The sequence below is a fragment of the Corvus cornix genome, chromosome 2 (assembly GCF_000738735.6).
Source record: "Corvus cornix cornix isolate S_Up_H32 chromosome 2, ASM73873v5, whole genome shotgun sequence".
Lineage (NCBI taxonomy): Eukaryota > Metazoa > Chordata > Aves > Passeriformes > Corvidae > Corvus > Corvus cornix.
The window spans coordinates 51,450,230-51,477,455 of NC_046333.1; the positions used below are offsets into that span (position 1 = coordinate 51,450,230).

Below are 27,226 nucleotides of genomic sequence, written 5' to 3' on the forward strand. Positions count from 1 at the left end.
AGCAATATGTTTATGCTTTGATAAGAGTTCAAAAACTGTTTGCTGTAAATCACAGTAGGATATCACTGTCACAGTGGCAGTGGTGCTACAGCCATGAATGTTAAAAGGTCATAAAATATTTTTTTAGTAGATCAGTTTTTAAAGTTGAAAAAAAATATAGACCAACTCTTTTTCAGATGTCATACACAGTGAGTCATAATATATTCAAAAATTTCTATAAAAACCACAAGCATTTGTTCTTCCTTCAGAACAAATTTGTTTTAGTTTCCTTCTCTATTGTTCTTATGTTCAATCAGAATAGCAAAACACATGAAAATTTCTAAAAATATCAAATCAGTTTGAAACACTGTAGTCCATGTTCTGATATTAGAAGATTTGAAATTATAATGGAGAGTATTTCGCCAAAAATTTATTTGGCACATGTCACTGCCCTAGACCACAATTATGTGGTAAAGTATCTGATAAAGATCTGCAGAGATTTGGGTTCTAAATCTGCTAGGCACTAGACAGTAAAAAACCCCAGTAATTCACACAAGCCATGGGATAGGACCGAGAGAGAAATGTCTCACATATACTATACATGAAAGGACAATGATTCCACAAAAAATTTTAGCTTATGCCATATAAACAAGCTTCCAGATTCAGGACACTGGAAGCAAATATCCATGTATATATACATATTTTTATCTTCAAAATATCTATATATTTAATTTATATTGCTTATAAATAAACAAAGAGTTGCACCTAAAACTGTATCTTCATTTCATAGCAGTGATTAAATTTATCAATTATTTTGGAAAAAGTGTAGCTTACAAATTCAAGAATTTGAATTTTACTGAAAAGTGTGCTGTGAAGAGATTCCACTGTTAATGTAAGTATGATGGTCTGTTTCAAAATAATGCAGAAAATGTATCTGATTTTTGCATTATTCTAGGTAAATATTGCCCATAAAATTCAATGACTATTGAGACTTTACCTATGTGGCAAACAGTAAATATAAAAACTGAAATTAACTTTCTGTGTGTTATTTGGTGTTTTAAGATAAACAGTGGAAACACTTAGGTGTAAAAAAAAAAAGCTGATCTTTTCTCTTATCCTGCTGACTGTTAGTCTTTCATCACACATTTTTCTTATGCAGCTGAACAATATCAGTTTAGTACATAAGATGCAACCATGTCTTCACTTAATAAAGAGATAATATTTTTATTCAGCATTTATGTTGATATTTTAAGTATCATGCACACTGCTAAGTAGTCATAAGATCAAATGCACTTTGGCTTAGTTTCCATATAAAAATTAGAAGGTGTTAATTTTATTACCACTCTGCCAACATATTTGAAAGCATATTAATGAGTGTTAATGTCATATGCTTAGCCAAAAGAATTCCTGAAGTCAGAGTGCTGTTTTATCTGCTTTAAAGCTTTAGTAATAAGGAGTTGAATAGGTATTTTGATAAGTATTTTATATCCTGTTAGCCAATAGTTGGATACAATTGAAAAATCTCCTACTGTGTACACAGAAATTATGCTGTATTTTGGTAAAACAGTAAACCTGATGACAAAAGTGACTGAATTACAATAGAATCTATCAAAAATATCCAGACAAACACAGAAATAATTATATTACTCAGCTGAAGAATTTTCCATTTGTCAAGATAAACATTCTCGAGTTTTTATTTGGTTTATTTTAAGAAATTCCAACCAGTTTGGATAATTAATTACATGGAAATCACTATGAAACTATTTAGTTTTCCTCTAACAAAATATTTCATTTTTTTTTTCTTGCAATTTTTTCAGTCCCGTAAGAGACTGAATTCATCAAGGAATTAGATGAGAAATGGAAGTTTCTGTTTTAGAAAACAGAATGGCAGCTAGACAACAGAAAACAGATGCCAATTATTTGCCAGTGTCTGTGGTAGAACAAAATATTTCATGACATTTACTTTGCCTTAGCAAGGCTGCCGTTGATGTCAGTCAGCAGGTTCAGAAAAGAGGGTCCATATGATCTAGGATTGAACAAAAATTCTACACTTTGGTAAAGATGACAAGATAAAAAATGCATAGTTCTTTTTATAGAGTCAGCTAAAATAGCACAATCTGAAATAATACTCTCTTACTCTGTAAAACCAGAGCTGTTTAATAAACTAAGTGAAAACAGAATTTGCACTTCTTGGACTTAGAAGCCACAAAATAGGATTTGTTTTGTCACACATTAAACGGGAAAGAATTCAAGCCGTGCAATAGAAAATAAAATATTTTGTCAGTACATTGGCTATTTTTATTTTCCCTGAGTACACATTTGTAAGGTGGGCTAGTCTTTATCATGTGCCATCCAAGGGAACCAGGAGCTAGTGCCATGTTGCTTACCTTTAACACACCAAATCAACATGGTATATATTAATCATAAAAAGCAGACCAGCAGTAAATAATTCTGTTAAGCTAGGAGCTAGGACAACAGTTAAAACTTCCAGTTTGGACCTGTAACATTTTTTATGTAGCAAACACCCTAATTAGATGATTACACTGACAAAACATGGTATACTGTTTGTGGTTTACCTATTATATTAACATGAACTGTACAGATAAAATGCTTTCTGGAGATGGAAACTGTACTCCTGTTAGGAAACTGTCGGCATCATTCTTCCAGCCAGATATTTCTTGCACCAACTAAGTCTTAGATTAAAGGCAAAGAATGCTCACCCAAACAAGAGTGTCTTGAAAAACAATGCTGGTAATGGAAGATAATGCAGCTGAATGGTTACTTTTTGTGCAGGGCTATATATACAACACAAAAATCCATGAGAATCCACAAGGGAGAAAAAAAATGCTGCATTTGTTTACATCTGGTCTTTAAAATAATTACAGAACATAATACTGTCATTTCATATGGGAATATCTGCTACCTGTAATATCTGTAATATCTCATGTTCTTCCCTAACGGAGGGGCTCAGTGTAACAGTGTAACCAGTGGAGGTCCAAGCATGTTTAGCAATGGGAAAGGAGTTGCATGTGACCTACCAAACACTATCCTTCACATCAGTCCTCCTGTCCTGACTCAGGAAAGAGATGTCTGTAAAGGCCTTTTTAACCACATTGTGTCTTCAGTTCAGCTTGTACTTTTGGAGCCTTTCGTTACTGTGGGCCTGCCACCACTCTGTCAGTGATAACACTTACAGCCTCAGTCCATTTGCCTCTTTACATTCCTCCCTCTGAAATACTGATAACTTTAAAGTGTAATGATATCCCAAGTATACCATACCTCAACCACCTCACTGAGTACCAGATGATAAATCACCAAGTCTCATTCTAAAAACTGTTAGCACAAAATTCTGGCAGTCACATAAATGCAAAACATAAATACCTACTGTTTTGGTGGCTGTGCTGCTGAGAGATTAAGTGGAGATAAGTGCCTGTGAGATTTTAGCAAGGTTTTCTCGGGGTCAACACACATTTTGAAATGAGTCAAAACACAGAGAACAAAATAGAGGAACAGTGCAGCTCCAGGATGACATCACTGCAACACAGCGCCCCAATTCTGTTAGTAGCTATTTCACACATTCAAACTTTTCTGCAGTTTTAATTCACTGTTTTTTGGGGTTTTTTACATGGTTATTGAAGTCTGCAAAATATACTTTACTGAGGTTTTTTTTCTGAATGTACCTGCTTTCCCATAATAATAATAATCTTCACAGTCATTTTCATTTATATTTTAGAGAAATGGAATTCATAAACTTTATAATATTGACATTCCTGGCAAAAAAGATTCACCTAAGCATGTGAAGCATGTTGTGCTATGATTTTACCTAGAAAAGAAGTTTTTGTTAGGAAAAAAAAAGTGGCTTTTCTATTAGTCAAGAATTCCTGCTATAAAGAATCAATCTTCACTTAGCACATTTCTTTCAAATTAAACGAGGGCTAAGCAAGACTAACACACCCTCCCTGAATGATGAGCCAGCATGCTGAGGAAGAAAGGCTGAGAGGTGGAGAATGACTTAATGATGTCATGGGGAACGCACTGCTGTGGCCCAATAGTACATCTTTACTCCTGTGAATAGTTCCACTGATTTCAGTTGAATAGTCCTGCAGGATTAAGGCAGCGATTCATAAATGTTTTAAAACAAGGCCAAAGCCCCAGTCATATTTTAAGACTCAAAGACAGGGTAGTTTCTACCTAACCTAATAGATCAGAACCTCCACTTGCTCATTAGCTGAGGACCTCTGCCCTCCTTTTTAGGCCCAGTTTTCTCAGATGAACTGTCAGATGGAATCTGCTGCAAGTGTACACAGGACAAATTCCATGTCATTAATGGAACAGGTGTTTAAAGATTTTGGATGCATCAAGTTTACCCAGCTTCTTAAAAGATCTCTTCTCATGTATAATAGTGGCTGCAACACCAGAGATCATTTTCAGAGAAGGTTGGCACCTCCCAGTCTATCAAATCATCAGCTTTATGTGCTTGCCTGGTGAATTTATTCAAAGAGATTTTAAAATTCTAAAGTTAAGAAGCTAAACAGTGTTTAGGATTCGTATTGCTAGTACTTATGGGGCAGTACTTCAGCCTCCACTGAAATCAGTAGAGTCTTATGTAAGGCCACAAAGAACTTGGACTCATTAACCGTAATATGAAACTTTCACACAAGCAAGATTAAAATTTTTTGAAGTATTATTTTAAATAAAAGTTCATAATTCAAAAATGTTTTAAATTGTGGATATCTACAATTAACATTTTTTGTCTATACAGGTATGAACAGATGCAAAATGAAGGTTTTATCGCAGTGGAAACTATGCATTTGATGTTTGAATGAAAACCATGCACTTTGACTTGGCACCGGAATTTAGCACAGTTTATTCCCCGATTTTATCCCAGCCACGTTATTTTCCATAGTGGAATAAAAGTGAAAGGGTTTAGCAGAATGAGCTTGTCAAGTTACATGGCACCCTCACAGAAAGGAATGGGAAGATGAAAGAAAAGTTCCTATACCAGGATGGGAAAGACTTATTTTGAAAAAAACTTTTTCATGAAAACGTAGATAAAAAGAATAAGAGATTTTCCAAGCAAAATTAGGTCAACTGCATTTTAAACACTAAATCTCACTCAAGGAGGAATGAAGAGTTGTCATGTTTCTGTTACAGCTACTAATCTCTGATTTTATTCAGGTTTTTGTGTTAGTGTGAAGGATCTTTGCTGTCAAGAGCAAGCGGATCCATATTAAGAAGCCCAGCAAACTTAGGCCAAAAGAACAACTTTCTCTTTTTGATGGAGACTTTTTATACTCTAATATTCTGTCAAGTTCCAATTACAGTTCATTCAAAACAATATTAAACAGGTGGTCTCTGTGCAAGGAAAATTGTCACAATGAGTTGAGAAAAAATCTTTTTAACAGGACACCATCCAGGTACAGATAGAAGTCCTGAAGGCAGCTACTAAGGTTGCATACCAGTGAAGAACAATGCACACCCATCTCCCAGCAGCTTCTTGCAAAGCCTTGCTGCTTAACACAAGCTGCTAATGATCTATAAGCCAAGTGACTTTGGCCATGGGTAATTCAGGTGTCCAAGCTATTTTCGGATATACCAGATTGCCTGTGGTGGCAACCAGAGATGGCAACTATTCAGCCATCACAGCTGAAATCATTGATATTCACTTGCCAACAAATAACCACTTGGTCCAAGAAAGCACTTTACTGGGTTTCTAATAGGGGAGACTCCACAGAGGCTAAATAGCATTTTAGACAATCTAGGACTTTTGATACTTCCCCACAATAATGGCAGATACAACTCAAGGTCTAACATACGAGAGAGATAAAATGGCACTTTAAACCTATGTTTAAGTATCTTAAATCTCTATCTCTGCACCAGACCAGATGACAGAGTAGGTGGGAAGCTAGTGGGCCCAGTGGTAGGTATATTCTCAGGCATCAATTTATACCAATGACACATCCTCTCAGATGTCACAATGAAAGAGTTATTTTGCTAGTAAAACAGCCATCACTTTTGCTCATAATGTGTCTCTTTGTTTAATAAACTTAACATGAATATATGGTCCCACTATGTAGGACTGAACAATCTTCTTTTCTCCTCTCAAAATGTTTAGCCTGGACACTTGACTTCTGTCTTTGATTTTCTATTTGAGGGTCTGTATAAAGAACTCTTTCAGACAGCTGGAGTATGTAGGTGAAATAGCTGATATAGGATAGCATGCTGTATCATCATTCTTTTTCTTTGAGCTTCCCAATATCACCAGTGGTGAAGGAATTTGGAATATCTGAGTAAACTAATTAGGACCTAATTAGTATTATGAAGGGTTTTAAGACCCTTTGCCACTCACAAGCAGTTCTGCATAGCTGCCACCTCCTGTTGCATTTCTAGCTCACTAGGATTAGGAATCTCTTGCAGCAAAAGAAATGTATCTGCAAGAGGCAGCTACACTATGTGGATCCTGAACCTTAGTATGAGTGAGAAGGTCCTGAGTAATGACCTTCACATTTAGAAGGTCCAGCAAAGTGGTGGCAGCTATATCCCACATATCAGCTCCTCTAACATCCTAATTTAATAGGTACTGTGAGACCCTGTATCTAAATTTTCAGTGTGGAAGAATATTGCCCTAGATTGACCCCATCTGAGTTTGGCAAGGTCTGGGCACAGAAAGATGTTTTTGTGAGAGGCAGCCCCAAAGCTGAGCTGACAATGAAGCAGGAGCTGCCAGTTCCCATATGGGTTTTGGGTGTTGTTTCTCTCCTCAAAAGTAACAGACTGACTCAAAGTAGCTCCCACAAAGTTCTGAATGCAGATACTGGCCATTTTGTGGAGTCTAGACCCTTGTTACATTGATACACTGAATTTTCTGATAGCAGGAGTTGTTTCTTCCCTGCAAATCAAGAACTTGCCTCTGTGAAAATCAGTAGTTTCCAGCCTTCCTCACCCTACCATGAAGGCAGCACTGAAGTCACAGGGCAACCTGTGACAGGCAGAGGACCACCTTCTGTATGAACTCAGTAGAAGCAGAGATCTTTCCTGTTTAAAAACAGTATTCAATTTGCCTCCTCACAGAGCAAAGGCTGCTTTGAAACCATTCTCTTACATTGTCATTACTGTTGGGTTTTTTCCCTTGCTTATAGAGAAACAGGAGACAGGTTTCTTGTGCTGATACTAATTACATCAGTGTGAAAAAGATTCCTACTCACAGCAGTGTACTTTTGAATATGGAAAAAAAATATATCTTTTTGTCCAATACAGATGGTCAGCTCATGTTGTCCCTTTTCACCCTGATCATTACCATCCTCCACCCAAATAAGAATATTCTTAGCCCATTTTTCATACTGATCATTGCCATTCTCACTGAAATTTACCTTTAGAGAACCGAGGATTCTCTTCTTTCTTTCTTACTTTCCCAGATCTCTAAACTAAACCTTGTTTCACCAAATGTATTGGGCTATGGTTTGGCAGCTGCAATATTTTTGATTTCAAGACTCTCATTAAATTAAAGAAAGTTTATATTTAATATTTACCTTTCTAAATGAAATTTTCTCCTTCATTTTTTAAACAAGAAAAAACATTATGTCCAAGACGCATTTTCCCTGAATTGTCCTTTGTCAGACAAAATATCAGTGATCATAGTTAAAGACCAAACACAAGTTTTCGCTCACTGTCTTGTAAATTAGGGTAGAAGACCAATACCCCATATGTTTGTCATGGTGCTTGATCTCTGGTTGGAATATGCAACCTTTTCCAAAATATCTCTTAATAGGAGGTCAGCATCATCTCTCTGGCATCTTTCATGAGCAGTAAGTTCTATGTGAAGGTGGAGAAAAAGGAAGCCTCAATCAAAAGGAATAACTCTGAACAAACCCATTTGTAACTTTCCCAGCATTACTATTTTTGCTTGCCAGTCTGGGGGCTGGAGGGAATGAAGCAGTTGTTTCCTCATCCCTTCCAGTATGGCACTGAACAGACTTTTCTTTTAACTATGGCACTGATATTAAGAAACAAGTTGAGAGATCACTTTTGTCATATCCCCTCGATGCCAGTGTTTTATTTATAGTTCTCTTCTATGCCAGTGTTTTATTTATGGTATTAAATATACAAAGAGATTATAATGCAGAAAAAAAGGCTGTTATGGAAAAACAGATGCTGTTTTGTCCAAGAGCCATGCTTATGAACAAGGCCACCTGGCTTTATATACACTGACTTTGAACCACAGGCAGAACAGAGACCTTTTCTTTTTCATTATTCAATCAGCTATTTTATCTGTGTCCTACAATGGTGCATAAAATACAAGACATTTATTTCTAAGAACTGACATGAATCAAATCTTATCTTATAGGAGAGAGCAGTGTTCTGAGTTTTGTTTTGAAATCGGGCCTGTGAATATTTTTGCCGCCTCGAAGTACATTAGTATAAAACAGAGCATTTATCTCACAAGTTATTATGTAATCATTGTAAATAATATATAAATACTTCAACTTTATCTTAGCTTAGCACTACTTTTAGTACTGAACTTATTTTATTAGCGTTTTTAATTGGAATTCTTAGTAAATCAATCCCTACCTTCTCTTCAAGGCAGTCAGCCCCTCCTAGTGGCTACTCCCTACCTGCAGCAAAACACTCCAGGTTTTCCTGACGTTTGTCCTTGGTCTTCGCTAAGCAGAGCAGTGAAGGTGGGGCTGTGAATTACTTTTTCTTCTTAAAATATAGAAGAGAACAGGGAAATCTTTTGTCATTTAAAGTTATTGATGTAAAAAATAAACTGACACAAATTTTTGCATTATTCCTTGCATTAAAGCTTGTCCTACTTTTCATAGCCTGAATATTATGAGTCATACAAATGTGAGCTGTAAGAGTCTATATTGCTCGATTACTCATATTCCTCCCTCTGCTACATCAATACTTTTTGAAGTGTTTTGTAAAGCTGAGCAGTAAAAGCCAAACTATTCCATACACTGAAGGCTGAAAGCCTGAAAAAAAATGCTTGTGGTAATATCCTTCCTTTTTAGATCTTTCCTTCCCTTAATTTCAGCAACGCTGTTCACACAAGTAGTTATGCACATGTTTGTATGCTTGTTGGAGTGGGTCTCTGTCACTCAGCCAGGAACACATTTCTGACAATCTGCCTGGTTTTCCTTCCTCAGTTTTATTGCCTTGCTGGCTATTTCTGCCATGACACTTCACCTGTTGAAACTGCCCAGGGAAGCTTTTGAACAGTACCCCATGTTGTCACTAGAGTTGTGACTACCCCTTTCTTACATATAAACATTATCAAAAAAACACAGAAAAAAAAAAAAAACAACCCAAAGTCATTCTCTCTCCCCTCCTCTCTCCATTTGTATCTCCATAGCTGACTTGGGGAATGTAAAAAAAAAGTTTAACTGCTGGCTGCAAGTTATCAGTGCAATAGAAAAAGAGCTTACACAGTGATACGTACATACTGAATTTATTATAGAAGACCCTGTGCAAAACTTAGTTATCTCTTGATATGTAAACCTTTCTGGAAAAATTTTAAAACCATTCGAGGAAAAGAACATAGGAAGTTTCAGTAAAATCCACTGCCAGCAAGCTATCAACTGCATGTCGGTGCTTTTCACCCAGTTTTCAGCAAAGAGCAGAACATCTACTGCCATTGCTCAAGTTACTCCATGTCATCAGCAATTTCCAGATTTTAGGTCTCTATATTAAGGCAGCACTCTCAGTCAACCAGTAAAGCTGTCCTTCTGGTGGCCATCTAAAAGTACCAGCAAAAGTCCCAATTTTCAGAAGTAGGTATTTACTGCTTTGTGAGAATAAGGCACCATGCCAGGCACCTATAGAGAGAGCCAACCCAAATCAATAGCTGGGATCTTAGCAGGAGGTTAAGAACCCATGCACAGCACAGCAAGCAGACAAGACAAGCTTCATTTCTGATATAAATACACAATGCACTGAAGAAAGCCTACAGGCACTGAATCTTTTAGGATCAGTATAATTAGCTTACTCAACTACTTTGATATTGAAGGATACAGCCTAAATGTGCCAAAGCACATAGGCAACAACTAGCAAGAAAATTTCTGTGTCTAGCCCCAGGGAGGGAGAAAATTGTAGGTACTGTGTTTAATATCAGTAAAAGAACATACTAAAGGCTTTTTGAACACCCTACTTATGATTTTAGGAAAAAAACGGGGGGATATCTTGTGGCCTGGGGCAGGTTGCTACAGTTCTTAAGTTCACACAGATACAAGGTTTCCTCCACAACAATATAGATGTTTACATGGACTGGGGTTTTACTGTTAAACAAATTCCCATGACTGGGATTTTAATTTGTGTTGTACATATGAAAGTCATTTGACCAATAAATCTTTCTGTAGTTGACTGCTGAAGATGGCTTCAAGCCAATGCTGGAGAATGTTCACCTGAAAGTAACCCCTTCATGTTTCTGTAACAGCTTACTTTTGATTGAAGAATTATTATTAGTTATTTTCTTGGTGCTTTAATCTAAACTGACATCAGGAACTTACTACACTAGATGTTACCTATAAAAACACTAAGAAACAGTCATTAAAAAATATTAGTTTGCAACTCATATAGGCAAGACAGATTCAAATAAAATGCCTTCCGCTTCCTATCACAAACTGAGGTTCAGGAAACAAGTTGAACGAAAATTTTTATTCTTTTCTTTATCAAAAGATTTTCCATCTATTATGGATTATTGATTATATTTATAGAAATGCTTGAAACAAGGACAACTTGCAGTATTCAATATTTTAAGATTATAAAATATGAAAGAATATTATTCAGTGTTTTAAAAAGCACATCCCATATTTGAATGAAAATCTGAAATTTTGTAGTTTCCCACAAAATTGACAACCTGCCTGAATTTTGACTCAAGATAATCAAATCAGGCAACACTAGCTGAGGAAAAATAATTGAACAAACAGATTTACATTTTAAGAAAATATGGAACATATTAAGACCATGCATATGGATAATTCTAGAAACTGATGCATAGACTATTAGCTTCTTAAGCTACTGAAAATAATTTTTAAGTCTAGTGTGGTCTCTGAAACCAGCTTTTAGTCCCATCCTGCCTGGATTGTTCAGCTGTTATTTGCTGGCAAAATAAAATAAAATAAAATAAAGTAATTAAAAAAAAAAAAACAAAAACACCAACCAAACAAAAACAAAACCCCCAAAAAATTTAAAAATACCAAGCTAAGAAAAATCAATTCTATAGCTGTCAGGAAGGCCTGTAATATATTCTACTCTATCCTGGAATCAGAACAATTTCTAAAACAGCAAAATTACAACTGACTCAGAACCTAAAGCTACCCAAATTCAATAGAAATTCTTTTAGTGAGTCTAATGGGCTTTGGGTCACGGCCTCATGCATTAAACTAATTTATACCAAAAAAAAAATCTATTTCCTTTTACTTTCAATTAATCAGAGAACTGGATGTGACCTATTGGTGGAATGGTAAATAATAGAGAGAACAGGTCAGTTGTACAGAGTGACTCGGATCACTTGCAGAGGTCAGTTCAGATCTAAAGATAGGTTTTATTGCAGCCAAGTGCAAGGACTTCTATCTAGAAACAAGGACTATTTGTATGATGAGAAAAGCTACTGTAGAGAGCAATGATTCCGTCTCCAGATTGACAACAAATGACTATAACGGTGGATGAGCAGTTGAACCTGATTTCCTTCAGTGAGCTAACATGATCCTTAATTGATTTGCAAGCACAGGAACATGATAAAGGTGGTAAGGCAGCATTAATGGCACCATTAATGGCACCATTACTGGAATTCAGTGTCCAGAATTAACATCTGTAGTTCTAAAAGGATCTCAAGGAATTGGAAGGAGTTCTGGAAAGATGTAATGATGCAGTCTTCAAAATATACCTCACTGTGTGAAAGACAGACAAAACACAGCCTATTTGGTTAATTTGACAAATGCCCTGGAGATAACTTGCTCATTATATGTAAAATAATATTTCTGATAATCAGTAAGAGTTTCATCTGACAGGAAAAGGTATAACATGATCAAAAGTGAATCCAAATAAAATTTAGCTAGAGAAAAGGGAGGATTTGAAACACTGAGAATTAAATTTTGGAAAAAAGGATATTACAAATACCCAGAATTGTATCATTCATGTGAAACTCTTTTTGTCATCCTCTTTTACCTCAAAAGAATTATGGTTGATTTAATAAATTAATGGATGACATTCTTTGATTTGTAGCATGTTGGCCTTGATATGTGACCCAGAGATACAAAGATGCAAGTTGTGCTATGAGTTGAGAGGGAATTAATGGTTTTGAAGCTAGTGCATATGGGATCTTATATGCAGTGGTGATTTCCCCTGAGGAGTACAATTCGTAGATAACCTGGTACATTGACAGTAGGTACGTCTAGAAATGAGGAGCTGATTTGACCTGAGTCCATTCAGGACATGTGTTTGAGTACTGTCATGTTTAGCAGAGATTGTTATGTGCTTTATTTCAGTGGAACGGTTGAAGTACAGGTATTGGGCTATTCTGTTGGTCATTAAACTATTAATCCTCTGAAAGCAGACTATGGTTAGTAAGAGTATGTTCATCTACATATCAGTGGGTATAGTACATGTATTGAATGTATTACCTGGGCTAATGTAATGGAGATAGATATGTTAAGGCTGAAGGTGATTATAGATGGCTACAATGTCTTTTCACTTAAAAATCTATGACTTTACAACATAAGAAAAATGAATACATGATGGTTTGCTGAACCACATGAAGGATCTTTTCCAGGCTGAGTTTCGTAGATGGTTTATCTGCCTGAGATCATATTGTTAATTATGTCACTAGGTCTGGAATTCACCATGGGTATTACAATCTCTTATGCGTGGAGCTTTGTACACACAATACCACTAATGAATGCCAGACCTTATTCTCCAATTGCAGATGCATCCCACCCTGAGTCCTTCCAGCTTGTGCTGTCAGGTAGTAAGACACAGATAGAGATGCAGCAGATGCAGAGGACTGAGCAACCTCAAGCATTTGTGTGACGAAATTTCCTCTGCTTTCATAGGAAGCTAAAGATGTATAAAGTGTGAACTAGAATGGTAGAATTAATGATTCAGCTGGGTACCAAGTAGGTTAGGATTCCAGCAGGAGCTTGTGCCTAGGGGAACCTCACAAGGTCTACACCTGGGGACAGCAACCAACACTGTACAGAAACAAGACCACCCCACGGATCCACTGGATAGGTGTTTGCCTGTCCCCAGCAACTGTGCATCAAAAAAATCACAATAGATCCTGCCCTGAGCACTCAGTGCAGCAGGCACGGTGTGTCATGTCTCGCAGATAATGGGGGAGATCATTCTCCACCACAAGATTCATCACAGTGCACTGATAGTTGTTGGTGTTCACCACTGACACTGGAATTTTTGCCATTAGGATGATGGAGGGGGACCAGTAGCATTTTCTTATGCCTGAAATACAGCCAGTGCTTTGCTGCCAAGTGCACAGACCAAACATCTCGACAGGGAAAGGGCAACTACAAGTAGTCACCAGCACTACTAGAACAGTTATACATTTATTTTGGCTGGTAGGGATATCAAACCAGCTAGGAAATGAAACCTGTAGTTACTACCACCATAGTCAGACATTTTTGTTCTGCTTTACTGATCTTTTTCATAGTAATCATGATGAATCAGACTGTGATGAGCAAATAAAAAGCTAAAACCACTAAACACATAAGGGAATCTAAAGGGCACTTAATAAAACTCCTTGATTTGCTATTTCAACTTTTAATACACTCTATCATAATTAATTTTGATGATCTTAACCTAAATTAAAAGCAACGGGTAGCACTGCATGGAAGGAAAAGTATAAGGGCACCTTAATGGAGCCACCCAACATAGTGCCCTGTAGGCAACCATAACTTAATTTGAAAGCACACTTGATATGCAGAAATACACCCAAGTAAAATGGCAGGTGATCCTCCAAACAGAATAAGAAGTAGCTGTTGTATCCACCCTCAGCCACAGTAAATTTGTATGAACACAGTGCTTTTCATTAAGCAATCAATAATATATTTTATTAGTTCCAGAACACTGCATACAACCCACTAGAAGCAATCTCACTCCACAGTTTTGAGTGTGAATACCACAATTAAACCAAGAAAAGATAAATTAGTTTTTCCAAAATCTGGAGGTTTTTGAGTTGTAAAAGTCCAATTACAAATTAGCAAGCTGTGAATAATCAGATTAAAAAAAAACAACCAACAAAAAAACCCCAACAAAAAACCGGTTTCAAAGCTGCATGAGCTTTACTTGCAAAATCCTCAAAGATTTATGAAGTTAAGTAATAATTGGTGACAAATGAGACCACTGATGATAGCTAATGCAATCATGGTTTTTCACCTGTAGTTTTGGATGTAATACTTGGCCTTTTGAGAGCACCACAATCTTTCTGCAACACAGATGTTTGAAATATACACAAATGAAACAGGTTTGTGTTATTCCAGGGTTCTAACAAATACACCTGCATTTGAAAATGTCTGATCTCCCATTTTTCTTCCAGTACAGTAGTGAACTAGATTTCCAAATGTGTTCATCCACCCGCCCCCATTGCGGGGGGAGCTGTCGACTCTTAAAAATGTTTTGTCATTATATCACTAGACAGGAGATAACCCTGTCTTGAAAATCATCAAGATTTAGATGCTGAGGATTTCTGAAAATCTTCCTGGCTTCTTGTTGGCATACTAATATTAACTAGCACATATATGTTGCATTTGGATAAGATGCATCTCTTCATCATGTCTGTAATTCAATCTTGACATGGTAATTTTTAAGTTCTAAGAAGATAATTTTGTACTTCATTCTCCTTTTAGCGTGTGAGAATGCAAAAATCAAATACAGTGAATTTTTCATTCAGTTGCAAACTCTCAGTAAAGTGAATGACCCTTTTAAAAAATGTTAGGAAGCCAGGACACTCAGAATATCAGAAGCACATTTCAATCTGGTTGCATCGGAAATACTCAAGAGCAAGGGTGAATAGTGAGGAATGTATTTTCAGGCTTAGAGAGCACCTGTATTCTCGGGGATGAGCTGAAATTGTTAGAAAATCAACCCAATAAAGTGAAAGCATAAAAATAAGAAAAAAACTGTGTCCCAAAGACTTCACAGTCTATTCATTGAATCCTGTTTAATGCTGTTCAGGCAAATATGCATTGACTAAAATATGGTTATTCAAAGACTTAATTTCAGAAGTAAATGACTGTAGATTTAGAACTATGAAAAAAGAGAAAACCTCATGTATGGAGCAATCTCAAGCAAAAGAAAGAATGGCCCACAGATAGGATATTTTTCAAAGATTTAGAGGACAGGTTTAAAACTTCATTCATTCATAAGCTCAACAAATTACTTAAGGTACAGAACCTACTCGTTAATAAGATAATACAGCTTAACTCTTTTCTCTCCCACATGTGTTGTACAAACTATTTCCTAGGCCCGTCTTCAGTCCAACTATCTTCCAAACCATTCTTGACAATTGTCAAGTTGTCATCTAATACTGGGAAAGTTTTAGATGGTCTATTTGAAAGCTGTGCCAAGGAGAATGCTAATAATAGTTAAACTTTCTGGGTATTGCCTAAGCTTGTAACCCATCTCTATTTAATATACTGCTGTACTTAAATCCATTGCAAATCTGTGAAAAATGAAAGAAAGAGCAGTCTCCATTGTGCAATACTGTAGTGTTATGGGCAAGAATCTTCTGCAAAAACAGTAAAACCTTTCTGTAAAATAAGGAAAATAATTCATTATATAGCCATGCACCCCTGAAGTGCAAGAACTTTTCTTAGATTCCACTCTTCCATTCGGAAATTCTACCTTTAAATCATTCAGCAAACTTCCATGACATTGTCATTATAGATGGGCAGATGTGAACCTGATGTTTATACCTGCACATTGTACTCTGAAGCATGGAAGTCTGCCTTTATATAGTACATAGTCATTCCCAGGCTGGTAGATTTTGTGCTCCTTGAGAAAAGCATTGTTCAAACACATACAATGTCACATTAGATCAGTTAATGTCTTCCTAAGCTTGTCTTCAAACTAGGGTTTGTTTCAAAAATCACAAAGCAAATCTCATTCACTAGGACTGAGAGGAGTTCAATCTCTCTGGAAGTTCACCAGGGAGAGGTTTTTGTAAGAGCATTTTAGGACCAGCTTCTTGAATGTGATTCTTGTTTTATAATTTTTAGCAGAAATTAAAAAGCAGCAAGCAGTCACAAATGGCATTTCTGAAAAAACATGTTGGTCACTTGATTTAGAGATTTAATAGGTATAATTCCACTAAGAGTTATTTGGACTTACACTGGTATAACATTTGAGTAAATTGTCACACCACTAATCCATAGAATTCTACCAGTATATAATAAAGATATAGTTGTGTGAAATTGTTTGAACATTGCTGTTTTTACCCCTAGTTTTCTCTGCAAACTTAGCTGATATTGCAGACAGAATCCATGCAGTGCAAATTATCCTCTATTTCAAAGATACTAGCTTCAAAATGAAGTTCATTTTCTTGCATAAATAGGATGCAATATAAACAGAGGTTCTTAGACAACTCAACATCGAGACTGAAAAATACTTTCAATCTGTGCTAGTTAGCAGCAAACAACATTATGTTTCCCCGAATGGCTATACTAAACATTTAACAAAAAAAAGTCTACATTTAGAAGCCATAATTTGACTGGTTTCAGTTGCAAAGCCTTCTGATTACTACTATTAAAAACCTTACCATGATTCATGCCCATTTCTGAAGAAAAAAGCTGTCTGGGAACAAAAACCCACAACAATAACTTGTATATTTTTCATTAAATTATGTTTTCCTATGATTTTGGAGGATTTTAAATTCTTTTAAAATAGATAATATCTTTAATTTTAATTCCACTCCCACTGTGCAGGCTATTATTTTTATTTAGCCAATAAATGGAGAGAAAAAAAAGAAAAATAAAATCAGGGTTAAAGCATGAAGAGAAAAAGGCTGGACATTAAAGGATCTTTATTAAATAATTATTTTTAGGACTACTTTTCAGTAAGACAAGAATTTTAAATGAATGATTCTGCAATTTTATTGAAAAGTCAGTTGAAATGAAGAGTTATCATGTAAAATTTTGGTAGAAATCTACTTTCTTGCCAGTTTCTGGGGGAAAAAAGAAGAAGAAAAATTTAAACAAACAAAATTTCACAAATAAATACCTCATTTTCTCACCCTGCTCCTACCCCCAAAGTGAAACAAAACAAAAAGGCAACACTACACAGCATCTCCAGATGTCAAAAGTTATTATCCCTTTTTTCCTTGCACGCAAGAGGAAAAGGAATCTTATCTGGAGCATATCCAGCTTGGGGCTGGGGGAGTAATGTGTACGCGAGTACAAAAGATTCCAAGACAACAGCTTGGAAAGGAACCATCTCAATCTCAGTGTTTACACAGTACATTTACCTGTCTGAAGCTCATAAATTATATGACCTCCATCTGACATTTTCAAATTAGATTTAGTAAGTGTAATAACATATTTAAGAATATGTTATTCAAGAGCTGGTTTGTTCTTTGTGGACCTGTTACAGGGACAATGTTGCAATTTTCAAGTTTGGCTAGTCCATAAATAGAGATATGGAAAAAAAGCAGTTAATTTTATGACAGTGTTACACTAAATCAGTCTTCTCATATTGTTTTTTTTCTTGATTATGATTCTGTGTGTGTACATATATGTACATATATATATACATATATATAAGGAATGTTTATTCCAGTTCATCACCTGCTTAAGAGAAAATTCATGATGAGAAGTACTGTAGGTGTCACTTCTCAGGTAGTTAACACGGGTATTTATTAATATTAAATTTAATTTACTTATTATCAAATCATCAGCCCTTATAAAAAAGAAAACTAAGTATGGATTGTATTCCCTGGCAATATGAAGAGTTCAGGAAATGAAAAGTGTTTTGATCATATATAAAATATAGAGTATTGTTAGTGCAGAAGCCCTGTATCAACTTCAGTGACCCATTTACTGGTTATTCTTTCATTGTTTTAAAGGCATTATGAATTAGAGCTCTGCAGTTTAAATAGCATCAAACACATGCAATAGAATCCCTGTGCCTCAGTTAACCTTAAACAAGTATCAAGAGGCGGATTTAATGGATGTGATGTCATTACACTATATCATACATGCCAGAAAGAAAGAACAGAATATAATAGAATATCAGGGCAACATAGGAAAGCCATTTTTTCGCTATTTAAAGCTTCAGAAAAATGAGCCAAACCTGTGAGGAAGGGCCTGAAGTGCATGTAGTAATGCATCCTAAAATATCAAGACACTTAAGTTTTTCCATCCTCTTTAGCACTCTGTATTAAAAATCTGATGCTGTGCCAACAATCCCAGAAAAATTACTTTAACTGTTGCTGCAACATGATACCATTGATAAGTTCACAATGAAATCTTTCACAACATTGTTCTGCTCCCCTTTCTAATTGGCTTTAATAGATATAGGTCTTCAGTTGCACCAATATTTGCACTTTTTTTTCCAGTGTCAACAGTCCCTTCCTGGCCCTATGTTTAACTCAAACTGTAAACACAGGAGTGACTATGTGATTCATATGGATGCTGTACAAGTTACATGAAGCCAGAGGGAGACTTTCATTGATTTCAATGTGAGATTACTAGACAATGCTGGGGGTGCATGAACTTTTGACTAGACACTTTTAAATCCAGTGGTTATTTTTCCCTTTTTTGATCTCATTCTTAAGCATACAGATTCAAAATAGTTAAGTGTCAGAGTCCAGCATGTGGCACTGGGGACAAGTTCTTTGGTAGAGAAGCCTACCTATTATCAAGTTTTAATTTATTTACCTTCTTCATGAAAATAAGACAGATTGATAAAATACTTTGAGCAGATAAGATAATCAAGTCTGACATCTAAAAAGTCCTGTCAGTGTTTAAGCAGAGCACCCAGGAAAAGGCTAACTGTCTTTTGAGAACAGGAGCAGAAACTGAAGACTGAGGAAAGAGGTTTGCGAACTCTGCTAAGGCCACTGAAAAGAATGCTTCAGTTTTGCCGGATGAGTCCACCTTTGCTTTCATTGTCATTTCCATTATCGAATTATCTCCTTTCTGGAAAGGGATAACTAGTTATTGATTCAAATGTCAGCAGCTTAATGCTATTATCCAGGGGCAGCACCAAAAAGGAAGGCCACTGCATCAACGATATTGGACACTCCCACTCTGCAGGACTGCATCTCCTTCTATTCTGTCTAGGAAGGCTTATGGCTCAGCATAACTGTAGATCTTGCAATCACCCATATATTTATCCTCACAAAATCCCTGCTATTCCTCTTACACTTATTTTAGAAGCGGGCAGTACATGTCTAGGGCGCAGACTGCACTGGAGCGTAGAATTCCCTGAGCTAGCTTTTTCTATCACATTAGGACCACGAGCAGTAGTGTAGCCACAGCATTATGGAGGTTGGTGCAGGTCAATACTCCAAAAGATGCTTCAAGTGCTTGCATTAACCCTTGCAAAGCTATTTCAAGTGTATCCTAAGCTGCCTGACAAAATCACAATGGATCTAGAAATCATCTGAAGCTTCCAAGTCAAATGATTTGTCAGTTATTTCATGCTGAGATTATCTTGAGACGTCCACACAGAGATTGTTACAGATTATTTCTTTCTATTCCAGGGTTAGCTGATAGTGTGAAGCCTGGACACAAAAGCAGGCACCAAGGAAGCAGTAAGAACATACACAGGTTCCCCTCTAAACAGCTAAGAGTGTAATATCACAAAGAATTATATGTGTCTAGTAAATGAGCAGGTTGATTATGACAAAGAATAGTAACAAATATCCTTTGTGCACAAGGTTCTGAGGAATGCTGAGAGCTAGCCCTCATTTTTTTTGGCCTCCAGGAGATTTCTAAATCTCTAAATAGCAATCTGAATTCCTTAGACAGCCGCACACACGATCCAGAGCTTGAGTTCTCCGTGAATCTCCTGTTTCATCTCTAATTCAAAAGATCACTTCCTGGAAGCTCTGAAGGGAAAACAGTGAAGCATTTCTTTCCTCTTTGAACCACTTCCTATGCCCTGCACCAGTGAAAGGCCTAGTTAGTCTAGACCTAATTTCCTGGGGGAAAAAACATATTCTTTACTAGAAAGAGCTGATCTACACTTTCTTGCAGAATTTAGCCCTATCAAAAGGAGACAATAAGAACTAGCAGATTTATGCTTCAAAAAAATTGGAGTGTTTCTATTAGAACAAAATTATTTTTATCATATAACAATGAGAAGGGTTAAAGGTAAAAATTTCTCCTCTTTTTTTTGCCACCTATTCCATCTTCTGAATAAGGGCTTCTTTTGAGTTCCTGAGCACAAAAGTGCATCTGGAAAATGTCAACTAATGTATTTCAAAGTTATTATGTGAAAATAAAACCACTGAACATATTTTTTTATGAAACCTTCCAAGAAAATTCACTTCCGAGACCTGGCTTGAGAATGAGCAGGAGATATTTTTCAGTTCAAAATAATTTTATGAGAAAGGTTTAAATGTTTGGAAAATATGTTGGAACTGTAATTTATCCCTTAACCAACAGCCTCAGTGATGGATTACATGACCAATAGAGTAAATCTATGTGTATACACACGTACACACATCATTTCTTTTGTTTACCTTTGGATCAAAATAGAATGTTACAACATTTGTTTTATCATTTTCGATCCCCCTGAGGCATTGTGACATTTGGTACATTTATTTTTCCTGTTAAGAGATGATTCCTTAATTGTTTGAAGCAGGTGGAGGAAATATTTAGCAGAATGTTTACACTGTGACAACTATACGTCGGGGAGGGAAAGGGGGAATGTGTTTGAACATGCACAGAAAGCCAGGAGTCGATTACATTTCTTTCTTCTGCACAGTCCAATACGCAATCTGAAAAAAATCTCATTCCACCATGGAGCTAATAACAATATATAGATTTCTAAGGGGCCACAGGCCCCTTGTCATTAACTTTGGTTCAGCACCTAAGTCAGGTGTGAGTACTTGCAAATATGGGCAGCCTTCTTACTGCCCTGCTTTGAACACTAAGCTTGATGTTTTCCTCATAGTTTTCCACAGAAAAAGGTACATTCCTCCAAAATTTATTTCAGGGGACCATAAGTGAAAGCTCTCCCTGCATCTTCCCTCCTCTTACTCCTTGTTAGTTTAAGTCAGGAAACTTAAAATAAAGGTCCTTGTGCATGAAGGGCAGGATATGCTAACTTAAGATCAGCAAGGAAAACATGGGAAAATCAACTTTTGCTCTGTTAGTGGGGTTAAAAGGATGAGGTAGACTGCTTAAACTCATGAGTCTCAGCCACACAGCTATGGCTGAATCCAGACCTATTCTCTTTTTTTCTGTAATGAAAGTTTATGACCACTCTTTCTGCCTTTTTAGCAGACAGAACCTCTGTATAGTTGCATAACCTGAACTCTTAGGGAATATTTCAGGATGACAGTGGGAAGAGATTTATTTCTGCCTTGCTTCTCCAAGACGGCCCTCATCTACTGGCAGTTTTCAGCAAACCCCAGTTTCTTGGGGAAACTCCAAATTTAAATCCATTTGGTGGAAGACAGAGCTCTAAATGCCCTATCAGGAGTTTTCCTAAATTATACTAATTCACAGGCCGGTGAATGGAGAACAGCTTTCCTGAGGCTCAGGTCAGTATTCTGGCCACTGGATTTTAAATACATATATTTTATACTAGGATCAAAGAATATTTAAGTACTTATTAGGGAACTTTAACACCTTTCATATGAGAGAATGCCATATTAAATGGGTGAATACAGCACGACACACAGGATACTTCTCTCAGAAAAAAGAAGAATTTGGGTTTCAAGCTTCTAGGAAAATTATTTTAATCTCCTTGGACTATTAGGTAAAAGGGCAACATTATTTCCACCAGCAATACATCATATCTGTAACTATGTTTTTCTCTTTGGTTATCCTAATACAAATATCCTGGTTAGCAAAACATGAAATAATTTAGTTTCTGGTTTGAATGAGGAAAAACAGAGACGCTTTTATTTGATCTGAACCAATTAGGATTTTTTTGTTGGTTTATTCAGACACAAAATAGTTTGAATATTCAGTCTATTTGCTGCTTACACAAATTCGTTGTTTGAATAATCATTAGGAAGAGGAACTTTGTCCAGCAAGACAGGTAGCAAGTAAATGGTTAATTGGGTAATGCTGCTTTTGGAGCATACACATATACAAGGGGGTCAAGACATATTGCTTAGGCACCCACATGAACCCATTTAAAGTTTTCTATATTAAATAATGAAATTTGCTACTGTTCAAACTCCATTCAATGTTTTTTGCTTTTACTATTACCAGGTCCATAATTCTTTCTATGGTACTTTGCCTTTGTTTACCATGGAGATGATTTGCAACAGAAGTTACTGTTAAACAGGAGTAAAGCTGGTGCAATCTATCCCAGAATAATTTCCATCTTTCTGAATCAAAGTATATAAATATATAATATCCTGTATTAAAAAATTAGTCTATTCAACCATATGGTACTTTTTGTGACAAAGATTTTTGTGATAGAAATATAAAGGAGATAATTTTAACTAACATCCAGAGAGCTTCATATCACCCATATTAAAAAGTAATCATTTTCAGGTTATCTGGTTCTTAACAGGGTCTACTAGTACCCCACAGCTCTCCCTGTTTTATGAAATCTCTGTATTGTATCAGATATGAAAATACCACATGCTGTATTTTGAGATTTCATTTAACAAAATGACAGGGTGAAGTCACAGTGTCATGGAGCCTGTGAGCAACAAGAATACAAGGCCAGACAGGACAAGGGAGAATGGCTTCAAACTGAAAGAGAGTAGCTTAGATTTGATAATAATATGAAATTCTTCACTAAGAGGGTGGTGAGGCACTGGAACAGGTTGTTCAGAGAAGTTGTGAATGCCCCATCCCTGGAACCATTCCAGGCCAGGAAGGATGGGGCTTTGAGCAACCTGGTCCAGTGAAACTTGACCCTGCTCACAGCAGGTGGGTGGGAACTAGATGACGTTTAGGGTCACTTCCAATCCAAACCGTTATATGATTCTATAAAGAAGACAACACCAAAGCTCAGAGACTTGGATCCTGTCCTCAGCTTTGTCACTTACCAGTTCTATTATTTTGGACCACTCTCTCACTCTGCTTTGTTCTTTGGCCGTCCAAATAATTCTTACTTTTATCTACTTAAGAAACAAACTTCCCTGGGAAGGTACATTTTTTTTTTCTGGAGGCAAGAGCAGAGTGTTTAGCACAGTGGGGCTCTGATCTCATTTGATTCCGTTAGACAAGATAGTACTACAAATAAATCACCATAATAATATTCTTATTTGCAGTTGAGATTAAACCTAAAGTTACCTTATTGGAGTGTCATCTTGGTTCCTGTGATATTTGTCTGAAACTTTCTTCTTACAGTATAACAAATGTGCTTCAACTCCATTGGTCAGCTTCTTCCTCTAATGCAGACAGCTTAATGGATTTTTCTTAAGCCCAGTACAGCTTGTTTCTGAGTATTAATTTCAACTTCAGGTTATTGTGCAAATTATGTCCTAGCTGGAAATTGAACCACGTTGACCACTGAAAAAGAAGAGCCTAATATATGACCTGTATTAGACAAATTTGCCCAGCCAGCAAAGTACAGTTGGATTGATTTTCACTCTGTCATAATGAGATATTTTGTTAGACAAGTTCTCCACCCAGTGGCTGCAAAGGTTCATGGGAGCAAGGATATGATCTCCAGTATGATACTATAGAAATGCTGGAGATTTAAATCCTGCATATATAGCTCAGTTGATTCAAAGGGAGACAGGCAAAAGGATGTTTCTTTCATTTGGACTTAAGAAATCTATATAATACAGTGTTTAAGTCATGTAAGACAAAAAAAATAGACTTAAGAAATACAATGGATGTAACCATTTTACCCCTCCCTTCCAAAACCTGAAAACTTACAGTAGCACTCACTAAATTTTCCAGTTTTAAGAATAATTTATCAACATGGGTTCGGAACTGTGAGGAGTATTTTGTTTGCTCATTTGTTTTCAGCACAGAAATGCAAGTCAAGAATTCCATTTCCAACCTGCCATCTACAATTTGAAATTTTCCTGAGAGTTATACACGATGAAATTCAGCACTCAAGAAAAATGTCTTTACACTTATAAAATGTACAGACTCCAATGCAAATAACTGGTCATGTCTTAGATAAATGAGTGTCCTTACACCATAACACACAAGAGTCACTCAAATTTAAGACTGTGTCACTTACTTATGCCGAGATAAATTTGGGAAGCAGCGTTAGATGGGAAGGCTGGTTTTGAGAGGAGATGTCTGACACATGGAAAGGCTGTGGTATTTTGCCTGATTTTTATCCACAGCTTATCTCAAATATAAAAATCACTTTGGTTGAATTTCAGCCAGGGCTAGACAGCTTTCCATATAACAAAGTTTAACAGCATTCCTGTCTCCCACAGCAGCAGGACCAGAAATGCTTTGCTGCATTTCTTCTTTAAGCTACCAGCAGCAGTGAAATGTATTTCTGCCTCTGTGTTTTTCATAGAAAACAACTTCAAAAATTAAAAAGATAATTTTTTTAAAAAAAATTCAACACCATGTATTTATGCAATATGAGCTTGACCATTGTTCATTTTCTTCTTACTAGAGATCACAGAATCACAGAATCATTTAGGTTGGAAAAGACCTCCAACAGCAAAAAGTCCAACTTTTGACCAATCACCGCCTTGTCAGCCAGACCATAGGACATAGTGCTTTTCCCAGCTCATGCTTTCCCTTTCTCTCCCAATAGTTTACATGTTTTGAATTTCGTCTTGCTTCTTTCTCTGATATTTGTTGGTTCTTTTCAGTCAGTTTTATATCTAGTCAGAGAGTATATTATTTAATGAATTTGAAAATTACTGTATTTTAATATATAAATCCCTGTTTGTGGATGATGAATTTTTGGCCAATTAAAAACTCAAAAGTCCAACAATTTTTTTTCTTTTTGATTCACTTTTAAGATCTATAAAACACAGGTTGAGCAAGTAAACAAAAAAACAAACAAAAATTCACACACCTCTTCCTCCAGTTCTCACAACACTTTGTACATTAGATGCCACTCTGCTCTTTTCTGGCAGAGAACTGCAGTTTAGTTTCATAAACAAGTTGTAGCTTTTTCACTTGAGATGGGAAAAGGTACTACACGTATATATAATGGCATGAATTAAGTAAGACAGGAGAGGAATTAAAGTTTACAATTAGGATTTTGTCCTGTGAGTTTGACAAATAAGTACAACAAACTATAACTTAGAAGGAAATACTTAAAAACAATGTATTCTCAAAATACAGGTACTTTGCTATATTGTTGCTTTCCTTGCAAGGTTCTCATGTTTTAGAAGATTAATCTTTTAGGCAGAAAAAAAAAAATCTTCATTTTATGTTTTGTGCCACTCTTCACCCAGTCATATAAATATTTCTCCTATTATCCAACATTTATGACATTCTAGCTCCCTTGAACACCAAACATGATTTTTCACATTTTTTTCCTATTTAGCAGTGTTATGTTTTTTCAAATTTTGTTCTAAGTGTAGTTTGGATACTCATTATAGTTATGATTTAAAATGAAAATAAATCTTTCTTTAAGTACTTGGGAAACTTGAAATATGTTGTCTAAATGTCTTTTTGATGAATAAAAAAGTAAGGATGGATGGAGGGATTGAGGATGAGGAGAATAATCAAAGGTTTGGTTGTCTCTAAAAATTAAAAAGTTCAGGCAGTTTAGATAACGCAGCTAGCATTTAGTTTTGTGTGTGGAATTATCCCACTCTTCTACTTGTTTATTTGTAATTTTTTTAATGAGAGAAAACATGGAGAGGAATCATACAGTAGCAATTTTAAATATGTCAGATTTCACCGGAAGAGAAAAGTAATCTTACTTAAAGTCTCCTTTTCATTTTTCTACTACAATCTAATTCATGGTTAAATTCATGCAAGGAGTTTAAAGTCTCACAACTCATTGGGAAAAAAGGCAGAATTAACTTGAAGCTCAAGTAACTTTGCACAGCTTAAGCCCACTCAAGCAGCAGACTCACACTGGGTTCCCACTCAGAGTGGACTTAAACTTTAGGGACAACCAGCCCCATGTCAGTGGGATCTGTTCCCCGCTCATCGGCCCCTGGACATGGATCCTGTAACATCCCCACATAGGGAAACGCACAGATTTTTCCAAACTGTTAGCCGACCTCCCCACCTAGTGGCACTGCAGTGGAAAGGTTCAGGCTAACACTTGGGATTAAATCCCTAGGTTGAATTGCTAATGAAGCAAAAATGCTCCGAAATAATGCTGTGCTAGAATTAGGGCCACATAATTGCACAGAGTTTGAACTTCAACACAGGTAACCCCTCCAAAAATGTACCACATTTCACTGAAATCAGAGTTCATGTATTGTCTGCCCCTTCTCTATCCCTCATGTCTTTGACAAGTACTAATAGTTCCTATTTATTCCCTACAAAAACCAACAAGGCTATTTGACATTCACTTGCATTCCCTAATTTAACTTCAGGTGACAGAGCCATTTCAACTTACCCATCCAAAAGAATGGGGTCATACTGCCTAACAATGCTTTGCAGTGAGAAACATCTGAAAAGGTATTGTGTTTTTACAAAACAGTATTCAAAGACACAACCAAGTCATTATTGAGAAAAAAAAACTCTAAGCCCTGTATCACACATTAATCAGCTGAAACTCAGATTCGGTGCATCACACCAATATTTGACCATATCACTAAGTCTCGTAGCCTCTACCCACAAAGAACATCTGTAATACTAAGATATATTTTTTGATTTATCTTGTGAAGTCTGGGTAGCTGAGATACAACTTCATGACCTGAAATTTGTATTTTCATCTTTCCTGCTGCTTAAGCACTAAGAATCACTGCCTAGATTATCACTGATCATGACACAGTTAGATGGACTTGATGTTAAAGAAGATATCATAGCTTCACATTTACGGTTCTAAACAAAGAAATCCAGAATGATTTCCTTATATTTTGGTTGTGTTCAAGTCTAAATTTAAGACGAAGTATAAACTTTTCCCTAAATTCCAAAGGGTTTCTATCCATCTCATAAATGTCTACACTTAATTTTCTGTTCTTGTTTTCTTGATTGCCGGTTGCTGC

At 36.2% G+C, this 27,226-nt stretch overlaps 1 long non-coding RNA gene across 11 annotated transcripts in view; it reads right to left on the reverse strand.

Annotated features, from left to right (window-relative positions):
* The window catches only part of LOC109144527, a 271,701-nt gene that overhangs the window by 203,911 nt on the left and 40,564 nt on the right, over positions 1 to 27,226 (reverse strand). For 8 of the 11 annotated variants that reach the window (XR_005604588.1, XR_005604587.1, XR_005604594.1 and 5 more), the window contains 2 exons: positions 23,418 to 23,636; positions 8,548 to 8,682 (listed from right to left, as the gene is read on the reverse strand). This is a non-coding gene — a long non-coding RNA (uncharacterized LOC109144527). The remainder of the gene's footprint in view (positions 1 to 8,547; positions 8,683 to 23,417; positions 23,637 to 27,226) is intronic. The other 3 variants (XR_005604574.1, XR_005604584.1, XR_005604591.1) reach the window with 2 other exon arrangements.